Source organism: Accipiter gentilis, chromosome 25 (assembly GCF_929443795.1).
Source record: "Accipiter gentilis chromosome 25, bAccGen1.1, whole genome shotgun sequence".
In the NCBI taxonomy this organism is placed as follows: Eukaryota; Metazoa; Chordata; class Aves; order Accipitriformes; family Accipitridae; genus Astur; species Astur gentilis.
The window spans coordinates 10,111,133-10,133,421 of NC_064904.1; the positions used below are offsets into that span (position 1 = coordinate 10,111,133).

A 22,289-nucleotide genomic window follows, 5' to 3' on the forward strand; every position below is an offset into this window, starting at 1 on the left:
TACAAACCGAATACCTTTCAATTACTTTCTAAATGAAAAGCTGAAGTTTGCTCTTAAAAATCTGACACTGTCTGAGAAAAAAATCCAGCATCATCATTTTGGAGATCAAGCATCAGACTGGGTAATTTTCCACTGAAAAGGAGTTAAAACAAAACTTTTCTACCAGTCTTATAGAAGGCCTTCTAGGCGTTTATTCTCTGTTTCTGCTAAGTTAAGGTTATCTACTCCTGCAGAAAGCAATGTGGCTGTCTGTCTGTCTTGGATGTTTCTAAATCATATCCGAACTCTGATTAATCTTTACTGATACTTTTACTCACATTTCCCCCTCGCAAATACGTTGGGATAGCTCCTAACTGACTGCTGAGCTCCTCAGTATAAATGGAATAGCAATTTGCTAATGGGCTATGCAGAAAAGGATGGAGCAGGAAAAGCTGTGGGAGGTGGATATAAAAATATCCTGGTAAGGTATCTAACCACGAAGGAATGAAATACAAGTTGTTCCTCTCTCAGATTTATTTTCTTTTCATGGTTTATCCTTCTGGCCTATAGGTTGCATCAGCTTACATTTTCCAAACTAAATATTTTACTGAAACCAATAGAAGGTCTAAAGAACAGAAGAACTCTACTAGTCCGGCCAGAGGTGCATCTAGCTTACTACCTATTTGAGTGCAGAAGTGCCCCGAGTGCTGCACAAGAACAGAGAAAGCACAGTCATAATTTCCCAGAATATCCTCCCAGCCTCTGGTAATTTGCAATTTAAGGACTTCCTTACTTATAGGTGATATTATACCAAAATAGTATCTTCTTATCACTTTCTTAATCCAGATGTGATTTTAGCATCCATAATATCCTGTGGCAGGAAGATCTTTAACTAGGTGCTGTGTGGGTAAGTGCCTCCCCTGTTTTGTTTTGAGTCTGTCACTTGCTCCTGTCATTTGATGCCCTCTGGTTCTTTTATTGGCTGGAACAAGAAATCATTCCTGTTTACTTCTTCCTTGCTTTCCCATGGCTTTTCAGATGTCTTTCCTGGGATCCTCTTCTCTCCGCCATTTCTTTTACAAGCTGAAGAGTCTTGTTTGTGTATTTGCACTTTGCATGGACCATGCTCCATAGTTTTCTCATCCTGTAGCTCTTTGCTGTATTTTTTCTATGTCTCCTATATCTTGTTTGAGATAGAGAAGCCTAAGCTGCATACAAGAGTCAGTTTATGGATGCACCATTGACTTTTACTATGGCATAATGATGTTCCTATTCTGTTCTTCTTGGGAGTACTGGTGGATGAAGAGCTGGACATGAGCCAGCAATGTGCACTCGCAGCCCAGAAGGCCAACCGTATCCTGGGCTGCATCAAAAGAAGCATGGCCAGCAGGTCGAGGGAGGCGATTCTGCCCCTCTACTCCGCTCTGGTGAGACCCCACCTGGAGTTCTGCGTTCACCTCTGGAGTCCTCAGCACAGGAAAGACATGGACCTGCTGCAGCAGGTCCAGAGGAGGGACACGAAAATGATCAGAGGGATGGAACACCTCCCCTATGAGGAAAGGCTGAGAGAGTTGGGGTTGTTCAGCCTGGAGAAGAGAAGGCTCCGGGGAGACCTTATTTCAGTGCTTAAAGGGGGCTTATAAGAAAGATGGGGACAAACATTTTAGTAGGGCCTGTTGCAACAGGACAAGGGGTAGTGGTTTTAAACTAAAAGAGGGTAGATTTAGACTAGATATAAGGAAGAATTTTTTTATGATGAGGATGGTGAAACACTGGCACAGGTTGCCCAGAGAGGTGGTAGATGCCCCATCCCTGGAAACATTCAAGGTCAGGTTGGACGGGGCTCTGAGCAACCTGATCTAGTTGAAGATGTTCCTGCTCATTGCAAGGAGGGTTGGACTAGATGACCTTTAAAGGTCCCTTACAACCCAAACCAGTCTATGATTCTAATACAGAATAGTTGTAAGTTGGTGCTTTATTAGAAGTATCTGTTTTAACTCAAAACCCTGAGTGGTAATAGCTAGTTCCGAATCTCTCAGGGCATGTGTGAGGTTGCAGCTGGGTTTTTGACATGCTGTCAGTCACTGCTCAGAAATCCTTTTGCAGATTGTTGCAATCTCCTTTTACCCCCATGGCCCTGCGTAGCTCACTGCTGTCAGGAAATGCTCTTATTGCACTGGTCATCTGCCTTTTACAGGTCATCTCCAAACACGCACAGGCCTGAGGTCAGATCTGCCCTTCATTTTTCTTCACTGGCAAAATGGACCACTTACATTTCATTTCCTGCCTTTTAACATCTCTTAACAAGAGTAAAATACTAATTTATAACAAGCATTATCAGTTATACCATAATTTAAATTTAACCACTGTCTTCTATACCTTTTCTATGTGGAACATATATTTAAGGTACAGCAAGTTTATAACAATGACAACTTCAATACCTTTGTTCTGCTGCTAGAAAGCACTACAAGAGACATACCGTGACTTCCACATCATGTGTTTCTGGTGCAGACAATTAGAAATAATGAGTATGAAGATATTAATCTGGAGTTAGCCAGTTTGTTTAGACATATAATTGTGTCGTGTCTGTCCACGTGTCATGTCTGTGTCACCCTACCCTACCCCCACCTCCCGTTTTTGGTTTGTTTTTTTTTTTATTTTGGGGGAATTTTTGTCTTTAGCTGGTGAAGACAACTTGCAAAGCAAAGGCTATGACATTGCTCCTGGATCCACCAGTCATCTGCTTGGTATCCCATTTTGATTAAGTACGTGCACTGCCAACTTGGACGCTTTAATTTTCATGTTTTGCTCAGTGTTTGGTGGGAGAAGAAGTAGGAATAATTGGCTATAATAATGGACTGTTCATGCCTACAAAGTAAAATGAACACATTCACGGGCTCACTTCCTTCTGCTGTTGGTGCAGACTGCTTTATTCAAGCTGATTTGCAGTGGAAGCTTATCTCTAGGTTCTGGCTGTGAGACGAAAAGTAAATAAGCCTAAGCAATTAGAGGAATGTTCATGCAGGTGCAAAGCGCCTGCACAAAGCTCTGTTTACTCTTGCCTTCAAGCCCCTTTAATCATCATTGCAGAGCTTAAGTTGTACATGAGGCATTTGTGTGCTGTATATCCCACACAGAGTATTTGAGTGCTTCTATTTCACTATAGAAATCCTCAGCCCTAGAGACATATCTGGTACCAAAATAGCTCTGAGCATCTTCTCGTCCTTGATGGAATGAGCCACTTCAGTAATGAGTGGACAAGCTGCAAAGTCTCCAAGGTCATCAAAGGTTTATAGTACTGCTTAGTAGCACTGTAAAAAATAATAATAATTCTGATCTGTGTAATTCTACAAACAACAGATGAAGGTGGCAAATGTAAAATGATGGGAATCAAAGGCTTCTGAAAGACATCCGCACTACCTTGGTTATTATCTATACATCTAATGAAATGTAACCCCCTATGGAAATCTGTATACCACTGGGATTGTCTTTTCTGTAATTTAATATTTTTTTTAATTCTTTTTTTTTTCTCTGGAATTGCCTTTTGTTTGCTTGCCCTGCTGCTACTTCAAAATTGAGCAGTTAAAACTGTGTTGCAAGGATTTCCCAAAAAAGCTTTATTCATGTTACGGAAATTCACAATAACTGCTTATTTCTTTCTCTCATGGTGCATCCTAAAAAGTAAGCGATTTATCTATTATGTTTACATTAGTGGTGGCCTGAGGGGATAATTTCAGGCAGAAATTGTGTAATATTTTCTGCAGCAAAGCTCTTCCTTTAAGAGCAGAAAAATCACAAGGCTGTTGAACTGATGCTTCTGTTCTCTGGTAAACTACAACAAAAGAACAATTTTAGCCCATTTATTAAGAAAAGCTTTAAGTATAAGCAAATATTTGAAAAATGTGTACTTTATTTTTGGATGAAGGATATGTAAAATTGACTCAGTCATAGATTTTGGGGTTTAAAGATAATGTTAAATCAGCTAATATAATCTCATCTATAAATTGGTTCATTGAATTCCAGTATTGCACTAAGAGAGATAATATGTGTTGGCTGAGGAACATCTATAATGTATGCAAATTTTGTTGTACCTCCTGTGAAAATAATCCTTGAGTTCTTGTTTGTGTTTTGTCTGGGTTTTTGGTTGGTTGGTTGGTTGTTTTTTGTTGTTGTTGTTGTTGTTTGAGTCCCCCCGTCCCCCCCCGTCCCCGTCCCCGTCACCCCCCATGCATGGTTGATCTCAGACAGAACTTAAAGGTAGCTGAAATTTTGGGACATTTGTCTTCATCCCTGGTCAGTTATCAAACTTTGCCCCCATCTGCTATCACAACTCTCATCTGTTTTATTTTCCTGAGAAAGTCTCTGCATATCAGTTTTTCTGTTGGTGTCTTCTCCTCCCAGGCTGACAGGATAACACATTTTTTTCTCCCAGCCAGGATATTACAGGGAGAAGAGAGGAATATACTGTTAAAAAGGAAGCTGGAGAAATAAGAAAGAAAAGCCATCATCACCAGTCTTTTTATTCACCCTTTCCCTTTGGGAATGGGAGGCCAGCCTCCTATCTGAGTGGCAAAACTGGCCCAAGCATCTCACTGAGGTAGGTTGTATTGGGATTTTGGAAGAACTGTAGATGATGGATTAGAAACAGGCAAGGAGGTTTTCAGGGGGGATCCACACAAGAGTCGCAGGCTGCTACCCTCTTTCCCCCATTCCTCGAGTACCTGACAATCCCTACCATTTCCCACAAGAACCACCTCCCTCTCCTCCCTTCCTTTCCCAACTCCTGGGAGAGGATAAGGAAGATGGAGGAGGTGAAGGCCAGGGCGTACCGTCAGTGGAAAGAGATAAAGGCCAGGAAGGGGAGGAGGAAGGAAGCTGTGGAGAGCGCTGGTGAGTGAGGCTTTCTCATCCTGGTACTACAAGGAGTAGCAGGGACATATGGCTACTTGAGAGGTGCATTGACTACTGTCCCATGTCCTCCTGAGGCCATACTATAAATGTATGCCCTACACGTCGTCTTCTGTTTCCTGTGCTTGTGCCCCCCTCCTAAGCCAGCAAACGTCAAACCTTTTCTAGACAGAAAGAATTCAGGTTTGCTAATTTTGCAGTCAGTGATACTAATTTCCAGGAATGATGACCGAACCCTATGCAAATAGTCATTTTGATGATTCATTTTTACTATGTCCATTTTCCTTTTCCTTCTTATTTCAGTAGTACGTATATGTAACTTCCTTCTGTTCCCTGTGCAGAACATATTTGGCACCTTCTCTTTAAGTCAGTTTTAACTTAAATTCTTTGTCTGTCATGCAATCATTTTTTTTTCCAATGACTTTTGTGTCTACCCTTCCAAGTCTATCCAATTCCAAACCTGCCCAAATCTATCCTATTCTGAATCTGAATTCCCCACAAACCCATTCTGTCCACCTTTCCATGGGGAAATGGTGTGCCTGAAATCATATGCCTGAAAGCCATGTGTATCTCAGACACATTTCCGTTGTAATTCTTGCTGTTCTTCACTGAATTAATTGTTATACTTTTCTGCAAATTCACTAATTCTGCTTCTATGGGTAGAGATACTCAGCATTGTCTGGGTTGCTATACGTACATGATAGCAGAATAAAATATATACTTGTGTGTATAGCTGACTGTAACAGGACCAAGGTATAAGGAACACTGGTAGCTGTTTCTACATTCAGGCCATGAGTAATAACTGAAACATTCGATACTTGCTTGAAGAGATACAGAAGGCAACTGCTACCAGAAGTGAAAGATATTAACTACTGGCCTAAGTCAGAAGCCTTTTTGGTAGAGCACTAGTTGGTCTGTACTCAATGTGTTCATGTATTTTCCCAGTTACGTGTTCATATTAACCTGACAACTGAAATATAAGATTTGCCTGCCCTTTATTTTGGCTTTTGTACAAATACGTTTAAATTATCCTCTTTTTCGTAGTGCAAATGTAAGGTGTTTTTTCAATTTTCATGAAGTAATTAATCTTGTAGACACCTGGCTGCTTACTCTTTTGAATTATTTGACTTCTACACTCGTTTGTTAAAAAATCAAAAATTATGTATTAAATCCATCAGCTGTATTTTGAGGGGAGATGTAGTTAAAAAACAAATTTAAGAGTTGGGGGGTTTGCAAATGCAAGAAACTGTCCTTTTCCACCTTGGGCATTTTTCATTCTTCATTATGGCAAAGCAGGTGTCTGAGTTTCAGCCCTAAACCTAGATGATTGCTGCAGACATACAGCCAGTCACTTATGACCAACCACTATTATGCTTAAGGAAAAGGTGCAGGTTTTGTATATAACATATTTAAGAGAGGCTTAAGTACAGCCCTGTGTAGTTGAAAAGTACTGAGTAAATTGTAATTTTTCTTTGTGAGCATACAGCAGCTGGAGAGGTCTGCTCTGGGAAGGAAATCTGATGGACACGGGGGAAGGTGGAAGATGCCTGAGAGAAAAAAGCCTGGCGTCCATGGAGGCAACAGGACAACCACTCATGGGAGCTGGTGAGTGAGGCTGTGGTTCTTCCAATCTAGTTAAGCACTTTGCCATTCAACACCCACACTTTCAAATATCAGGAAGTGCTTTGAAAATTAGCATCCCTATAAGACATATCCCTTCTCTGGAATGCATTCTTTAGCCTTTATTGATAGGAAAAGTGCTGCTGAAGTCACACACAGGATAGCAGACTGGATTTAAGTGAAATAACGCTAAAACCCCCATGAAGAGCAAATTAATTGGAAAGAGTTTAATTGGGATCACCAGTTTATTGGGATATCTCCCAGGGAACTGATTTAGTCTAATGAGAACGGATGGCGGTATCTGCTGATTAATTGGAAGAGTGTTAGTGTATGTTGAGCTGAATGGGGAGGGCTCTGGCAAGTTTAAAAGTGTGTTCAGGGTTTTTCCTAGCTCAGAAGGGTAAGGTCTACTTTTGTGTTACTATTGTCAGAAGAGTTTTTATTTGGGAATGAATCTCATCCAGACTGTTTTGCATACAAAGTCTTCCTTCCACCAACAGATTCCCCAACTGTGATATAATAAGGGAAGTACATATTTTTTGAAAAGTCAGACCATCTGTCTTTGTGCAACAAATATAATTAGAGATGGCTATAAGGTACCTTAGCAGAGAGAGGAAAAGCATTCTGCTGTTGATGGACACAGCAGACAAGACAGGATTGACAGATGCTTGTGGTATTTTAACAGCTATGTTCCTAGGCTTTCTACTCTGTCTGCCTCAGCTGGGTGCTAAAAAATTATTCCTACTCTGATCACTTTGGGGACTTATTATTATATGCTTAGCTTTATAGGATTGTTGAAAACCCAGCTAGATCATGTATAAAAGTTTGCCTTCAACGTTCCTTTAAGTGCCATGTCCAAGCTTGTACTGACATTTCTTACCCTTTCCCTGTGAAACAATCTGTGTTGCTCTAAAATTCTTGGCATCCTAATTTAATATAATTCAGAATCTTTTATGCAGTGTATGCTGTAATAAGCTATGCCTTAATATTTATTGATGTTGCCCTTTGGTTATCCTTAATTGCTTGTATAAAGTCACTTAGGTTAAGAGCTTTTACTTTGAGTTTAAAAACTCTCTCCTGGTACAACAATGTCCTGCTGAGGAGGTTTTGTTTCAAGACCTCCCTCTGTTTAACTTGGCTCATGCTTAAATATTTGTACTGCTGAATTTTAATTCTTTGTACTGTACCCAGGGACTCAGGGCAGAAAAGTTTGAGTGCCACAGTAATACAAATGATTGATACAGTCTCTATCAAAGTTGCCAAACTTGCTAATCTCTATATCTGGAATGTTAATGTTTTCTATAAAATTGTCAGTTAACTTGTCTATTATGGTATTTAATAACCCTGGCTGCCAGACCCAAGCTGTGCAGAACTCAGCTACACAGTTATTAAACACATCAAAATAGAAGATATCAACAAAGAGCATTTTCCCTTCCTCCTGGCACCTTTCATTTGGTGCAGGTGTTTGATTGTATTTCAGGAGTTCTAGTAGAAAATTCATGAAAACAGGTTATTCTCCAGGGTTCCGTTTTACTATAAAGACAGCAGTTTATATCACCATTCTGTTCCTTCTTCATTTCTGCTGTCAATTCCTGTTACTTCTTTCCACTTCACAATCTATTGCGCTCTTCCAGTGTGAGACCAGACCTCCCACTGACAAACTGTGGTCATGAAGAAACGCTTCCTCTTTTCTGTCTAGCCATCATTTTCCAACCACCAGCCTGCTCCCATTAAGGCTGTCAATCATCTGAAGACTTCTTGGATTCAACCCCCCGTGCCTGGACTTAAAGCTTTCTTCCCCATCAGTGATATCCTACTCTCTCCTCAGCCCACTGGAAGCGTGGTTTCTTTATGTTTGTACTCATACCGTCCTCTCTAGGACAGTAGCTTGTCCTGTTCTGTAACAGGGCACCTACAGAGGCCACTTTTCTTGTGCACCTCATGCTCTAGCTTCAGCTTTCTTCTACACAGGTGACTCTTTATGTGTTACCAGGACAAGTATACAGCATACATTTCTAATTTAGGGGGAATGTGAAAATACAGTGTTTCATACTCCATAAGAAGTGATGTAACTTTATAAGGATTTACAGAATTTTTGAGCCTATGGAAACAAACTGTGTTGTGTGTCCCCCCCCCCCCCGGCAAAAAGCAACAACCCCCTGCCAAGAGCCCTCCAACCTACTATTTCCTGCAGCACCTATATGCCAATAAACTCGTTTCGTACTCCAGAATGAGAGGTGTGGGGTGGAGCTTTGTGTTTTGAGTAGAAAATCATGGATCTCATTAAAAGGAAGTATTCATCCAATTACTGAGTCATTTTCAACATGAAAAAGTTGCAGCTAAGAGTTGACTTTGGTACCTATATCTGTCCCCCAGAGTTTTGCTATTGAAATCTATGGATGCAAGGTTATGCTTAAAAATAACTGTTGCATTTATACTATGAAACCTACATTGACACTATTAAACCTGATCTTGTCACTCTTCCTCTCCAGGCGAATACTTGCTTGAAACTCACTTGATAGTGTAATGGCACAAATAGAAAGTTCTGAGACAGTCAGTCATTTAGAAGACAGTCAGGAATCTCGGTCTCTCCTAATTGTGTTAGCAGATTTTGACATCATGAGCATGAACTTCCGATGCGGCAGTATTGGAAATCTCTGCAGAATTACTCTAGGGCATCTGTTGTTGATGCAGGAGGAGGGAACACAGTCTGAGTAGGATGGGGAAAGATGTGTGGACACACTGCGATCTCATCACACAGCATAGGACTACAGCAACTCTCTTCAAAACCCAGTACGCTGCTACAAAGCCGAGCTGGCTTCTGTGTGTTTGGCAGAAGGAAGATTGCAAGCAAAGATGATAGCAGGTGGAGAGGCTCAGAAAATTTGTAGGAGGATCTTTGTAGAAATGGCCTTCCTCCGAGGCTTACTCCAAAAATTGAGACCTTAGAAGAGGATGATCTAAGCCCTAAGAGCTCATCAGATTTTGATTTAAAACCCCACAGACTTTAAGCTACAGACACACCCTTCAGGTTGTGCAAAGCCTTTGTTCACTTCAGGTTAAATCTGCTCTCCTCTTTTTAATGAATCAAAGCTTTTATAACCCTCAGGCCTTGGTAGAGGAACTGTTTTGTTTAAAAAAAGTACTGTTGGAACAACAGTAACAGCTAAGCCAGGAAAGAGCAAAATACGGAATTTTGTACCCTGCTAAACATAGAATGGTATTTAGGGATCCTACTTGTACAGTCATTTATACAAGACCATATCCTCTCACCCCTGCATACTACCAAACAGTTATGGACGTTGAACTTAGAGAATCATACCTGGAATATGAGCATAATGTTTAGATAATGTATGTAAAAAGAAAAGCACCTGAAAGTCTCATCATTAATGCCTAGCACTGGGTAGCTATCTGCTAATTCTGCAGTGCGCTCGGCTTAACAGAGCACTGTAAATATGAAAACCATATTTAGAAAAGGAAGTATGCTTCAGGCCCTTGAGGAAAGCTCTGCATACTTAAGTAATGATTCTTGACTTGGTTTTAATAGTTGTTTTGCTGTTCTTGCCAGTTTGATACATTGTTTTCAAGAAAATCAAATTTCATGGCACAACTTTTTAATAAACAGGACTATCATTTTTCCTGCTCTACTTAAATTTTTGAAGTCTTCAGTCTTTTTTTTCTCCTTAAGAAGGATCATTTTAAGTGTATTTCTCTTTTAGGACACAAAAGAAGAAACACGGATACCCAGGGTGAACATAGGAAGGGATTAATAGCTTTGAATGACAGAGTATTATTGCAGTCACAGGAGCCTGGTATTCATCTCTCATAACTTCACCTCACCTCACCATCTACAAGTAAAGCACTGGATAAAGCTGCTTGTCTAGTCTCTAGTCAGTGGAAGAGATGTGCCCAAAGGGGTTTTATGCCCATGTGCTTGGACACCTGTTTCAAGATGACAGTCACATTGTGGAGATGTTTCTTCCTCTTATTCGACTAGAGAGAAGCCCGGGGACTAGCTGAGCCCTTAGACTTAATTAATAAGCTAGAAGTAGGTGACATGCAGCACACGTTTTGCCTTAAGCTCTGATTAGTGCTTCCCTGTATTAACTTTGTTGAAAATCTAGTAGGTGGCTGAGAGTGAAGCTCTTAGGAAAAAAATTCATAAGACCTCTAGTTCACTGCTCATTGTATTTCCATTTTTTGTATAACGGCATATTAGTTTTCTTTCAATCTTCTAGAAATTCTCCATGGTTCTCAGTTTTCTTACTAATACATGTTAAAACCTCAAATTTATGTTTGATACGGTCATTTCAAAACCTGAAACTGTGTTTATAAAGAGTTGCAAAGTTAAAACCATCCATTTTTAGTTATCTGTGTTTCAGATCTGTGTCAAAATACAAAATATTTTGCCATCTCATGATATAAAAAATCTTATTTTCCTGCACACAAAAAGCTCATTGACCCCTCCATTACAGGACTAAAGCCAATGCACACTCCACCATGCCTAATAGGTAAAATACCAAAGTCATTGTTTACATTTCTTCTAGTTAGATGACCTTCAGCTGCCTTATGATACCTAGTATCTTACAAGTTCTTTTCCTGTATCTTTTTGCTTCCTTTATCTATTGTTTATATTTCAGAGCTTGTAATTGGTATTGACTGCTAACAGTTCTTCTTTCTTGCTACTTGTACAGTTTCCATTTTATATAGCAATTTTTACTGCTTTTCTTAAAGTTTTTTAATCATAGCTTTCTTCTCTTTTATTCCTAAATGTGAGTTCTGTTTTTAGCAAAACAATGTGAATGGTGATTGGTAAGTGTGTAAAATCTTTTCTCCCGGATGGTTTGGCTCAAAATAATTATCAGTTTTGCAAGATTCACTCTTTTTTGCATCAAATACATATATCACTGGTTTGGATTTTATTCTGTGTACAGATATCAAATGTAATAAATTCATGATCTCTTACCCTTAAGCTACAACTCATTTTAGTTCAAAGATGAGTCCCTGTATTTATCATAATGAAGGCTAAGAGAGAATTCTTTCATGTTAATGCAGCATTTTCATAATCAGGAAATTGTTACTATAATTTTTTTTACCCACTACTAAAGAACTCTGTACTGGTTATAAATGACCATCAGCATAGGTCATTAAAGGTAAAGATGACAGAATCCTTTTCACCTGTGTGCTAAAAATAGCTGTTTATAGAGATATTCCACAACTCGTTGCTGTGCTATGGTCTGTAGCAGGCACAGACTAGCATGTGATCTGCCTCTGCCTTCTATTAATAATTGAGGAATATTCAAGACTACTATTTTAGAGTCACCAGGCACAGTTCAGAGTGCCATGCCCAAGCTCTGCAATCCACTTGATCTATCCCAAACAAGCTAATTTTAACATTCTAGTCACACAAGTCTTTTCCATGAGCTTCAGTCATAGTTCAGCACCAATGCACACACATTGCTTCTAATTCTTCTAGTTTATTACTAGATTCTTAGTGCTGGCATATAGGCAGCTAGAGAGTCTCTTTTCATACCCCTTGATGACTGGATTGGTTTTATCCTTGACACCTTGATTTTACAGCAAATGAAAACACTTTTTTTTTCCTTTCAATCCCCTTTTTTTTGTTATTTAGGTTGATAGCCTGACTTGTATACCTCACCAGTTCCACAGCCTGTACTTTCCTATTTGCTTTACCAGAGTACAGCTAAACCAAACAGCTTCTTTTCCTCATAGCAAATGGATCAGGATTCCACAGAGCCCAGATTTGCCACCTAAAGCCACATGCCTAGTTAGCAGCTCTTTTCCTGGGCATCCTGATTTCTATCCTATTTTCCTTGTAGGACAGGGAGGCTCTCTGACCAGGAATTATATTGATGGCTCCTGACTTTCAGCTGTCTGCTGGGAACTCTTCCTTGGAGACAATGAAGCTAGCTGGCATTAGCCCTTGTGCAGAAATTGCCATTAAAATCCCTCATTCTAATCTCTGAGCCTTTAGAATTGTGATAATCAGCTTAAGGAAGAGTATATGTAGTTAAAATACTGGAAGAAGCAGGCAGATCCATGCTCCTTTAGCATTCTCTTCCAAAAGGGCTTCTGGCCTGTATTTCTTCTTCCTCATGGAATGTATTCCCACTCTCACTCTATTTTTCACCTCTGGCTATTTACCCAGAAGAAAAATTCTTGGAAGTTGAGCAATGGAAAGTTGGGCAAGACCATGTAGCGCGGGTTTATCAAAATCTCATTGCAGCAGATAAAGCCAATTACATGTGTCACTGTGGAGTAAAATAAGCCTTGTTCAAATGAATTTTCTCCCCATGATGTTATATTTACTGAGCTCCTGCGTCACTGTAACTGGGAACCCTGAGATGTGGAGACATTAATATAACAGTATGAAAATTCACAGAGGAGCAGAGCAGGTACTGGGGAGGCATCTAACAGGGAGATAATTCTCCAGTCACCCTGGGAAGGGAAGAGGAGACAGCTGCTTTCCTTGGCGCAGAGCTTCGCGCAGGGCTGTTGGCATGTCTCCTGCCTACAGACTATTTCTCTCCCCAGTGCACTCTAGGAAGAAATATATAACTGGAAAAAAAAGAAAAAGAAAAAAAAAAAAAAAAAAAAAAGGAGTGATTAAGCAGGAACATTCAGCCTGAGGCAAAAAAGTTCTATTTTCTGCAACCTGCTGGCAGTACCCAGTGCAGGACTCTCTCCTGTTCTTGGGGTGGGCTTGTCCCAGGACTCCAGCCAAGGGCAGAGGGGTACTGCCACTCCTGGGGTGGCTCCAGGGGAGGGGTTTGCTCACTCAGCTTCCTCCTCATGTCAACCCCATAAAGTCGGATGGCTTGAGCTTTACACGTGGGAAATCATAGCGCAGCAGGTTGACACGGCCATGTTTTGCACTCCTTATGTTTTCTTACTAGGCTGTTTTTGGAGATCTAACAAAACTGAATTCCTCATTGAGACACCTCTCATTAGCATCTTGAGTTGGGTATTGAAAGGCTGCACCCTATTAGAAGGAATTAAATCTATCTTGATAAGATTGATTTAATAATTGCTAACTTAGACAACTCTGCCTTTAATCTGCCTTCCTGGCATCTTGTATAGAAATTAAAGTTTTACTGTATTTGATGTCCTTTGTCTATGTATGCACTGCATTCTTTGATATCTCTCTGTATCCACACTAGAAACCTGAAGGAAAAATTGCTAAAATATTTAAACAGGAAAGTTTAGAAGTTTTGATAGAAACCTGAAAGTATCAGGCAATTTGAGACAAAAACATCCCAATGTATTGTACTGTGCTGTCTTCAATTAGTCCCGCAACACAGAAAACTACATTTTGTGACAAAACAGAATCCATTACTACTTAAACATCACCCAACATTGAAACAAACTTCATTGAGCGTACTACAGCTGATGCATAAAGATTCAGTCAGTAAACTATGCTTTAAAAAAATGCATTGAGAGACTTGGGCTAATTTTATTAGAGGTTTTAATTCTGATTCTCTGTCTAGTAGTTGGCTAACTGCAGAAGAACTATTTATTAATTTAAAGCTCATACAGCTGATTGATGTATGCTAATGTATTTTAGATTTAATAATCACATCTTCCTGAATTGTATTTGCTCAGACAGAGCATATAATTAAATCAAGTCTTTTCTAATCCTTCTCATGCCAGATTATTCTATGGTACATTGGGGAAGAATAGTCAAAAGTATGACTTTACTTAAATTAAGCTCATTGAAAAATTCCATAGTCAGATTGTGAATGTTTGGGATATTCATAATTTTCCAAAATACAGAGATGTATTTTTCCATACATATCTTCTGCAATAATTAAGAAGTGTATAGAGGCAGCAGGACTGAAAATATGTCTAGGAAGGAAACAGTTTTAAGAAAATCCAGCAAATTGATACAGCAGATAGTGAAATCCACATACCACATGACCAGCAAGATACTTCAGGCAATTGCTCTCAAATGCCTTTAGAGATATCAGTGAGAAGAGACAGAAAACAATGCCAAGACATAGCTAAGAAATCACAGAAGAGTGGGAAAAATACTTTACTGAGACATTCTGATGTGCTTGTGTATACCTGGTCAGTTGTTTCCAAGATCCAAGTCCAGGACCAAGGCTATTCCGAGACATAAAGGATTAAAAAAAACTGGCTTGAATGAGGGGGAAAAGTCATCTAGAGTTGGGGATGGATTTCAGGAAGACATACCAAGGGAAAGACTAAGCAAGAAAGGTTTTTGTCAGGAAAGATATTTATTTGTCAGCTGAAATTGTTATAATCTACTTTGCCCCTCTACTAAAAGAGTTGCAAGAGGAGGAGGATAGAGTTTAGGCATAGAGAAATTTACTTTTTTAACCCTTTCTCTGATTCCTGTGGACCTTTTGATAGAAGAAAAATAGAGGCATATGATTCATAGTGGGATGTTCAAGCTTGGCATTTTCTTCTTTTTATGGTAGATCAGAGGAACTTGGTATATAGATGTGCTACCAATGCATCTTCTGTGTCCATAACGCTTTAAAAGATTTATTCTGCAAAACAGAGCTATGAAAATAAGCAGCATTTTTTTCTTTGAGAAATGATGTGTAGCCTCAGGTCTAAATTACTGACCTGATCTAATTTGTCCATCAGAGTTAAATTATAGAATTTATCCTTTATAATAAACAACACTGGTTCCTGATCAAGAAATGACCTGCAGCAGAATCTGATTTCTCTTCCTGATTTCCAAACAGTATAATGTTATTAAAGATAACATTGTGGGGTGGTAGCATTTTGTCTGAGGATTTTGATCTCATGCTCTATGGCATTTCACTTGAAGAATGATTTGCTCTTAAACTCATATTCAACCTTGTACTAGCAAAGGTCTTTTAAAGATTTGTTTCCTTGACTACCCCATGTCACAGGCTTGAAATGTAATTCCATACCAGTAAAAGAAAAAAAAAAAAGTGACACTGGTGTATAATTAATAACGTATCACAGAAAGAAATCTGGGTAGTGAAGTGCTGTCAAGGTGCTGCTTGTGAAGTAAAGGCATGCTTTTCTTTGCAAGTGATTTGTAAAACATATGCAGGATGGTTATTTTTCTTCCCAGTACAAAAGTGTACTAGTGCTGGTCTTTAATGTTTCTTCATGGGGGCAAGCATGCATTGATTGAGGTCAGTAGGAATATTGCCTTTCTGAGTAGGGTATGTCAGTTCATACAACTTAACACTGACGGCTGTAGAGGTTTGCTCCTTATTTGAAATAAGGCCAATCTACACAGCATACACTGAGTTAAAGGACATTGTAATAAAGACTGCTTACATCTGCACCTCCTGCTAAAGGTCTTCTTGTTGCAGTGTCATCTGGAAATATTCTGGAGGTTTTCAGTTCAACAAATACCCTGTGTCTAACATGAGCTGAGGGTAAAGGCACATGTTGCCTTTTATCTAGCTCTTTTGGAATGGAAATCTGAGCAGCAAATTTAAGTTATAAACAGGGATACTTTATCTAAATTCAATTAGTGCAAACAAACCTGGCCTTAGGCTGGGGAAGGGTCCTGTCATTCCTAGTCTGGGTTCTGCTTAGATACACTCTTTGATATAAAATATGGATGAGCAGAGTATCATTGCACATGCTGGTTGCTCCTCTAAGCACGAATTAGCTGGCTGCTCATCTTTTTCAAGTGCTCAGGACTTTACTCCAGGCACTAGATATCTTCTGTGACAAAAAGTTTCTTCCCAGTTTATAACTGTTTTATCCTGCTGACTTGGGACCAGTTCTTTAAGAAACCAGCAGCACTGAGGATCTGCTGTTTATAAATGAGCATAATCAGTTCTTTCCTAACCCCACTGACAGCAGGACCAACTTGTCGGAAGCCAGAGGCATGGTTTTACTTACTTGCCATCACATTCCTTGGTCTCCTCCAGCACTGCAATTATGCTTGAAAAAAATATCTTACCTATCAGCTTATTAAAAGCTTTTCTAAGCCAGCTAGTTAGCTTCACAGCCTATGCTCTTTCTACTAGCAGTTGAGATAAAGTTGACAAAATGTGCTTATAGTCTTTCTGTGTACCTATTGTCTCCTACATTTCACATCAGTGGTATGCCTTGCCAGGGTAGATAATTTTATTATCCTGCTGGATAATAAAAATGCTAAATAAATTATAGCTGGAGGGAATAGAGATGGTGTTGATTGATACTAATTCCCTGAAGTCAATGTAACAGTATCTTCTGAGGCTGTGTTAGTGACAGTGGATTGAAAGAAGAAATGTTTGTTTCTGGAGGAAAAAAGAAAGAGGAAAAGAAAAAAGTACAAGATTACATATTACACTTCTAGTGAGCAAAAAGTACTCTGCTGGAGGTACAGGCCACTTGTGATAATAAAATTGACCCAAGATCTTATGATGTTGATGATCCTACCCAACTGTAGTACTGTTGTGTGAGCATAAGGGATGCAATTAGAACAAAGCAATATACAAATCAGTCTTTCTCCATCCCTCTTTTCATTTTCTCTCCACAAAAGTAATTGTTTTGTTATGTCAATTAATTCCACATTCCCTCCTGTACAGACAGAATGACATGGGTTTGAGTTCTGTAGCTGCTATACTATTTCCAAGAAGTAATTTTCTTTATTTAGAAATAAAAAAGATTATAGAAACAGATGACGGAAACCCCCTATAAGGACCTAGACTAAATGGACAAATACTCTTCTTCTATATGCTTTTTTTTCCCCTTTCTTCTATGATAAACCCTGTCTTTGTCATTTCCTATTTATTTTGTAAACATGAGATAAGTAATTGGCATTGTAAATTTGTTCTAAGAGAAACTAGAAAGTCTTTTGATCTTTTTTGTAGGCAGTGGATTTGGATAGAGAAGGCCTAGAAGTTACATGGAAATTTGCTCCTTGCCTCTTGATGACCTTGGCTAAGACGCTTCCCTCTTCTGTGCCTTGTTTTCGACATTCATAGATGACACGAGTTTTGTGAAGGACTTTGAGATGTGAAGTGCCTGCTACAGACCACCTTTTCAGGCTTATTCTTACTTCTTCTTGCTTTCCCTTTCTTTGTGGTGAATTGGCAGATAATCACAAAGGACCAAGGCACTTACAAGAAATGCAAAGGTCAGAGATACCCATGTCCCAGAAATATTTCTATTATTTTCAGCTACTTTGAAAACAACAGATTTTTTCTGTTTCCAGATGGTCAAGATGGTAGCCCTTGGAGAGACAGAGACCAGCCCATGGAGATCAGGATGAAGAAAATGATCGAAAACCTCAGGTATCAGAAATGCATACTGGGGGCCAAGAGATAAGACACATGTTGAGAAGGAAAGAGTTCTGTCATCATGCAGCAGAGACGATGTTGGAAGTGAGAAGTGTCCATTGTTTTTGGATGGAAGCTGCTGTTACAGTTTCCTTAGGCTTCTCGTACTTGTGGAAGATTTCCTACAAAGAGGGAGAGACACAGCAGAATAGTCTCATGGCTTTGGAAAAAACGGAAAGTAGTTTCCAGAACAGTCTCTCATGATGTTGTATTCATCTACAGCAATTAGGAAGAGGCTGGACTGCCTTACGAGTCCCTTGGGAAGAAGGATCACCCTGCCAGCTGCATAACAATGGGATAACAATGGGAACTGAATCTCTATTGAGAGAGAGAGAAAGGACCGAAGATGTCTGAAAGCCTGCTGCTCTTGCAAGGCAGAGTCATGTTCCCAATTTACCCAGGAGGATTCATTTATTTGACTGCAAAACTAATGGATCTACTTAGTCTGAGCCTGTGTAGTTGCTACAGGTGTTAATGTGTGTAGGTTTAAAAGGGTGGTCCTAGCACCTATTTAGCAATATTTTTTTTACCTGGAAAATGAGTTTGGAAAGAGTTAGTGAGAGATGGAGATCTTTAGCACAAAATGCCTGTAAGCATAAAAAGATGAAACCTGAAGACCTCTTAGAAATGCATTTTTTCAACTGCTATTTTTATAAATGACTAGTTTCTGTGGCATTTACGGTCATTTCCTTCCTTAGAAATGTTATTTTCCAGTTGTTTTAGTCCACAAAGCACGGACTTTCTCTGGCTTCTGCCTTAACTAACCAACCAGTATAAATTTCTCTTGAAACTCACAGCTGTCTTCACTGAATGTGAGCAAATGAGCCTGTCAGGTTGAGCTGACTCTAAACTTTTCTTGTCTTTGGGATGCAAATCCTTTTAAGTATATTTAGGTCATCTCTATTTGATTTTCATGGGACATACAGTGGGGGGTGGGGGGGAGGAGAAACTTAATCTTCATAAAGGAAAGAAAATGAAAAAGATGTGCTTTAAATCACTCCATTCAAAGTCACTGTCAAAGTCGTCATGTTCCATGCAAGAACATAAACACGTTGGGCTCCTGCTTTCCTTAGGTTTGTGTCAGAAATAGGCTTTTTCTCCGTTGCCTTCATCTTTCACTTATGATTTAAACCATATTATGGGGTGATTGGTAGCTGTTATGGGAGACTCAGGTGCAATCTAGTGACTGGTTTAAATTCCAAAGCCAAAGCACTGGGCTGGCCTCGGTAGTTAGACGCTTTTAATGCCTGACTGAAATTGTTCATCAAATTCCTCACTACTTTCCATATTCTTTACCTTCCTGGCCTGGGCACCCAGCAAGCTGCTTCCTTTAAAATAACGTTCCCCTGACACAAAGTCTCAGAGCACCACTTAAAATTGCCCAGCTCATATTTAATTCATCTTTGGATTTCCCCAGCTGGAGATGCTTAGGTGTATATTGTGGCCAGCGACTGGAAAGCCCCAGATATTTGAGTTGGATAAACAACTCTTAATTAAATACTCTTAAAGTATTTGCTGTCCCTGTTAGTCCTCCTCCAGCCCATAGGCAGAGGAAGAAGCAGGATAAAAATCAGTGCAGTGCTCAGACAGTGCAGCATTTCAGACCTGATCTTCCTTAACACAAATCCCTCTTTAGTGCTGGTTTATATAATAATTTCTTCCAAATTTATGGCTGAGCCACACCCCCCAGCCTGCCTTAATGTAAGTGAAAAGTCAGGCATTATTGTGATGTAACAGTTTTTACCTTGATAGACGATAAAAGGTACGATGCACTGTGTGCAGAGGGAGGATGCTGGCTTTGCGGAGGTGAGAACCGAAGCCCCAGTGGCTGGGGCTGCGCCGGGGAGCCTGGCAGGGCTGGCGGAGCTGGTGCCCAGCGCCTCCTCCACCGCGGAGTGTTGGAGTCCAGACACCTCTGGACTGACAGCAGTCTGAACTGATGTCTGACAGCATTCGGTATTGTCTATGCTACTGAAAGGTCCTGAACTGGCACTGAGGCAGAAGCAAGAAATTTCCTTCCTTATCAACAGGAACCAAACCCAACAGGACTGGGGATGACACTGTGAAGAACTGGAGCTTTTGGTTTGGCAGCAGGCCCTCAAGGAGATGGGCTGGCAGACCAAGGGGTATGTGTGAGTAAGGTTTTACAAAGCGGGTGCATTGATTCATCTGCTGGTTCCCCTCAGGAAACTCAGAATTCTAAGTGTAAGGGAAAGTGAAGACTACTGGTGACAACTGGAACTAGATATTATAAAATGTTCTTTAACTGAACACTCCTGTGGTGGAATCACCGTGCAAAATTTGAGGACTATGCTTAGTCTTTTCCCACATCTTAATGGAATAAAAGAGTTATAAATCTTAATTATTTAAGAAGACAGCCTGTATATTCCCCTGCTTAACCAGTGGTTGCAAGACCAAACAAATCTCCAGTTAAAGACCCCGACTGTGGTAAGAACAGGAGTTTTATGAGTAGTGACAGCAGAATTTTCGTTCTGTGCTACATCTGCCTCTACTGTGCCATGTGTTTAGTCTCCTCCAGTTTAATACAGCAAAGTCTCCCCTGATTTCAGGATTGCATTTTTTAGCGCTTAGCCAACATAGACACTGTGGTTTATATTTTACATTTTTATTTCCAGTTCTGATGTGACAGAGGTTTCAGTTGGATACCATTTGCTGTGATCAGAAGTGTGCTTTCAAATATTTTTAAATATTTTATAGATTAGCACTCAAAAGGAAGCAGAGCCTAGAAGAAAAATAACTGCTACTTCAGCTTCTTTTCTGTGACTGCTGATGAATTAATGATTATTTTTTACATCCCTTATACCAATAGAAGGCATGAAAGTCTTTAAAATTCAGTATACCAAAAAACATTAGAAAAGGGAGGCCAAGGTGGAGTCCTAGATGAATTATGAGCTGGGGCCAGCCACTGGAGAGGGGGAGTTGTGGGTCACCTGTAAGGGCAGGGAGAAAGTGGTCTCCTGGGAGCATCCCAGGTCACCTGCAGGCAGGGGGAGTGAGGGACCACTGCGCCGGGAGTCTTCTTTTCCCTACTTGTTGCATTTGGACACATTATATGGTCAAAACTTGCGCAAGAATCTGAGTGTATATATATATAGGTGTGTGTATACATAAATACGTGTGTATATAGAGGGATGGGGTAGGAGACAGAGGGAGAAAGTAAACCGATGGTTTATATATTTGGATTTGTATAAAGGTAGAGAAATCAAAGGCTTTTGATTTTGGAATGGCAAACTGACTAAATTAGACAAAAAAATAAACACAGCTGTTCCTCCTAAGCAGGAAAGGGAGAGAAAGGTATCCAAGAGCCCAGTCTACCATAAGCTGTTGATTAACCAGACCAGCTGTTATTTAATCCAACTTTCTCTGAAGTATTGAAGGTTTTTGGAGTGCCCTGAAAATCAAATGGTTTGGCTGATCTAAATCAAATATGGTACTATTTTCCTCATCTTTTTGCTTTTAATAGAGTTTTCATTTGACATTTGTTTTGGTTTATGTCTTCAGTTTCAATGTTTCAGAAGGCAAAGCAGTCTGGAGTTAGGTGGTGTACAGAGCCTGGCTGATCTTCTTCAAGGCTCTAAAGCTACCTTCAATGACTTTCATATTAGTGGGAGAAAGAAAGGTACGGTGCTCCATAGAACCAGTCCTCCTTCTTTATGTGCTGTTCTCTGAAATAATTTCTCAGGGTTTTAAGTGGATGCCGAAATGCAGTTTTAAAATTCTTTGCTTTGATCTGCAATACCTGATAAAAAAGCATGGATTTTCTGGAGTCCTTCCTTCTATGTTTCTAATCTTTTTATTTCATTTACCAGTCAGAACGCCTCTACTTTATTTATCTTTTGTAGTGCATATGTAATAACTGCTAGGCCACAGATGAAGACAAAATCCCTAAGTGATTTGGGTAAAAGGAAAAAGAATATAACAGGGGAAGAGTGGAGAAAAAAACCAATAACATGAGATCAAATGTTATTTATGCTTGTTCAGTGTTTATACATATACTTATGAACAAATATCAGCTATAACCCAGCTGTAACTCTGCCCTGTTGTTAGCCAGTTACAAAGCATCAGTACTCTATTCATTGTCAGCTATTTAAACAGACGCCTGAGATAAGAACGATGACATTTTCAAAGATTTGTTTCCTCTTTCTGAGTAAAGGCTGGTGTCTCTCCAGTATGTTGCCGTAGTCCCTATTTACTCTCAAAGCACAGTAATCTGTTCCCCTCATTTCAAGCTGCCCACCCATGCAAATGTTACATAGGAGACTTGTGTAAAAGGTGGGCTTATCCTAGCGTCCTTATAGCTGTACGTCAGGACCTATAAACCATGTATTTGTGTGTGTGCACTGTGCTTGCTGGGGCGATGCCGGGTACGGGGCTGGGCAGAAGGGGAGGAGGGAACAACTGATCGTACTGACCCCGGGGAGGAGGAAGCAGCTCAGGCTGTGCTCACCACCTAAA

At 39.9% G+C, this 22,289-nt stretch overlaps 2 protein-coding genes across 4 annotated transcripts in view; one reads left to right on the forward strand and one right to left on the reverse strand.

The window, feature by feature from the left end:
- The window catches only part of WDR25 (WD repeat domain 25), a 736,496-nt gene that overhangs the window by 121,411 nt on the left and 592,796 nt on the right, over positions 1–22,289 (forward strand). The window lies entirely within an intron of this gene.
- BEGAIN (brain enriched guanylate kinase associated) overlaps positions 1–22,289 on the reverse strand; it is a 153,288-nt gene that overhangs the window by 30,793 nt on the left and 100,206 nt on the right. The gene's annotated exons all lie outside the window — the stretch shown is intronic.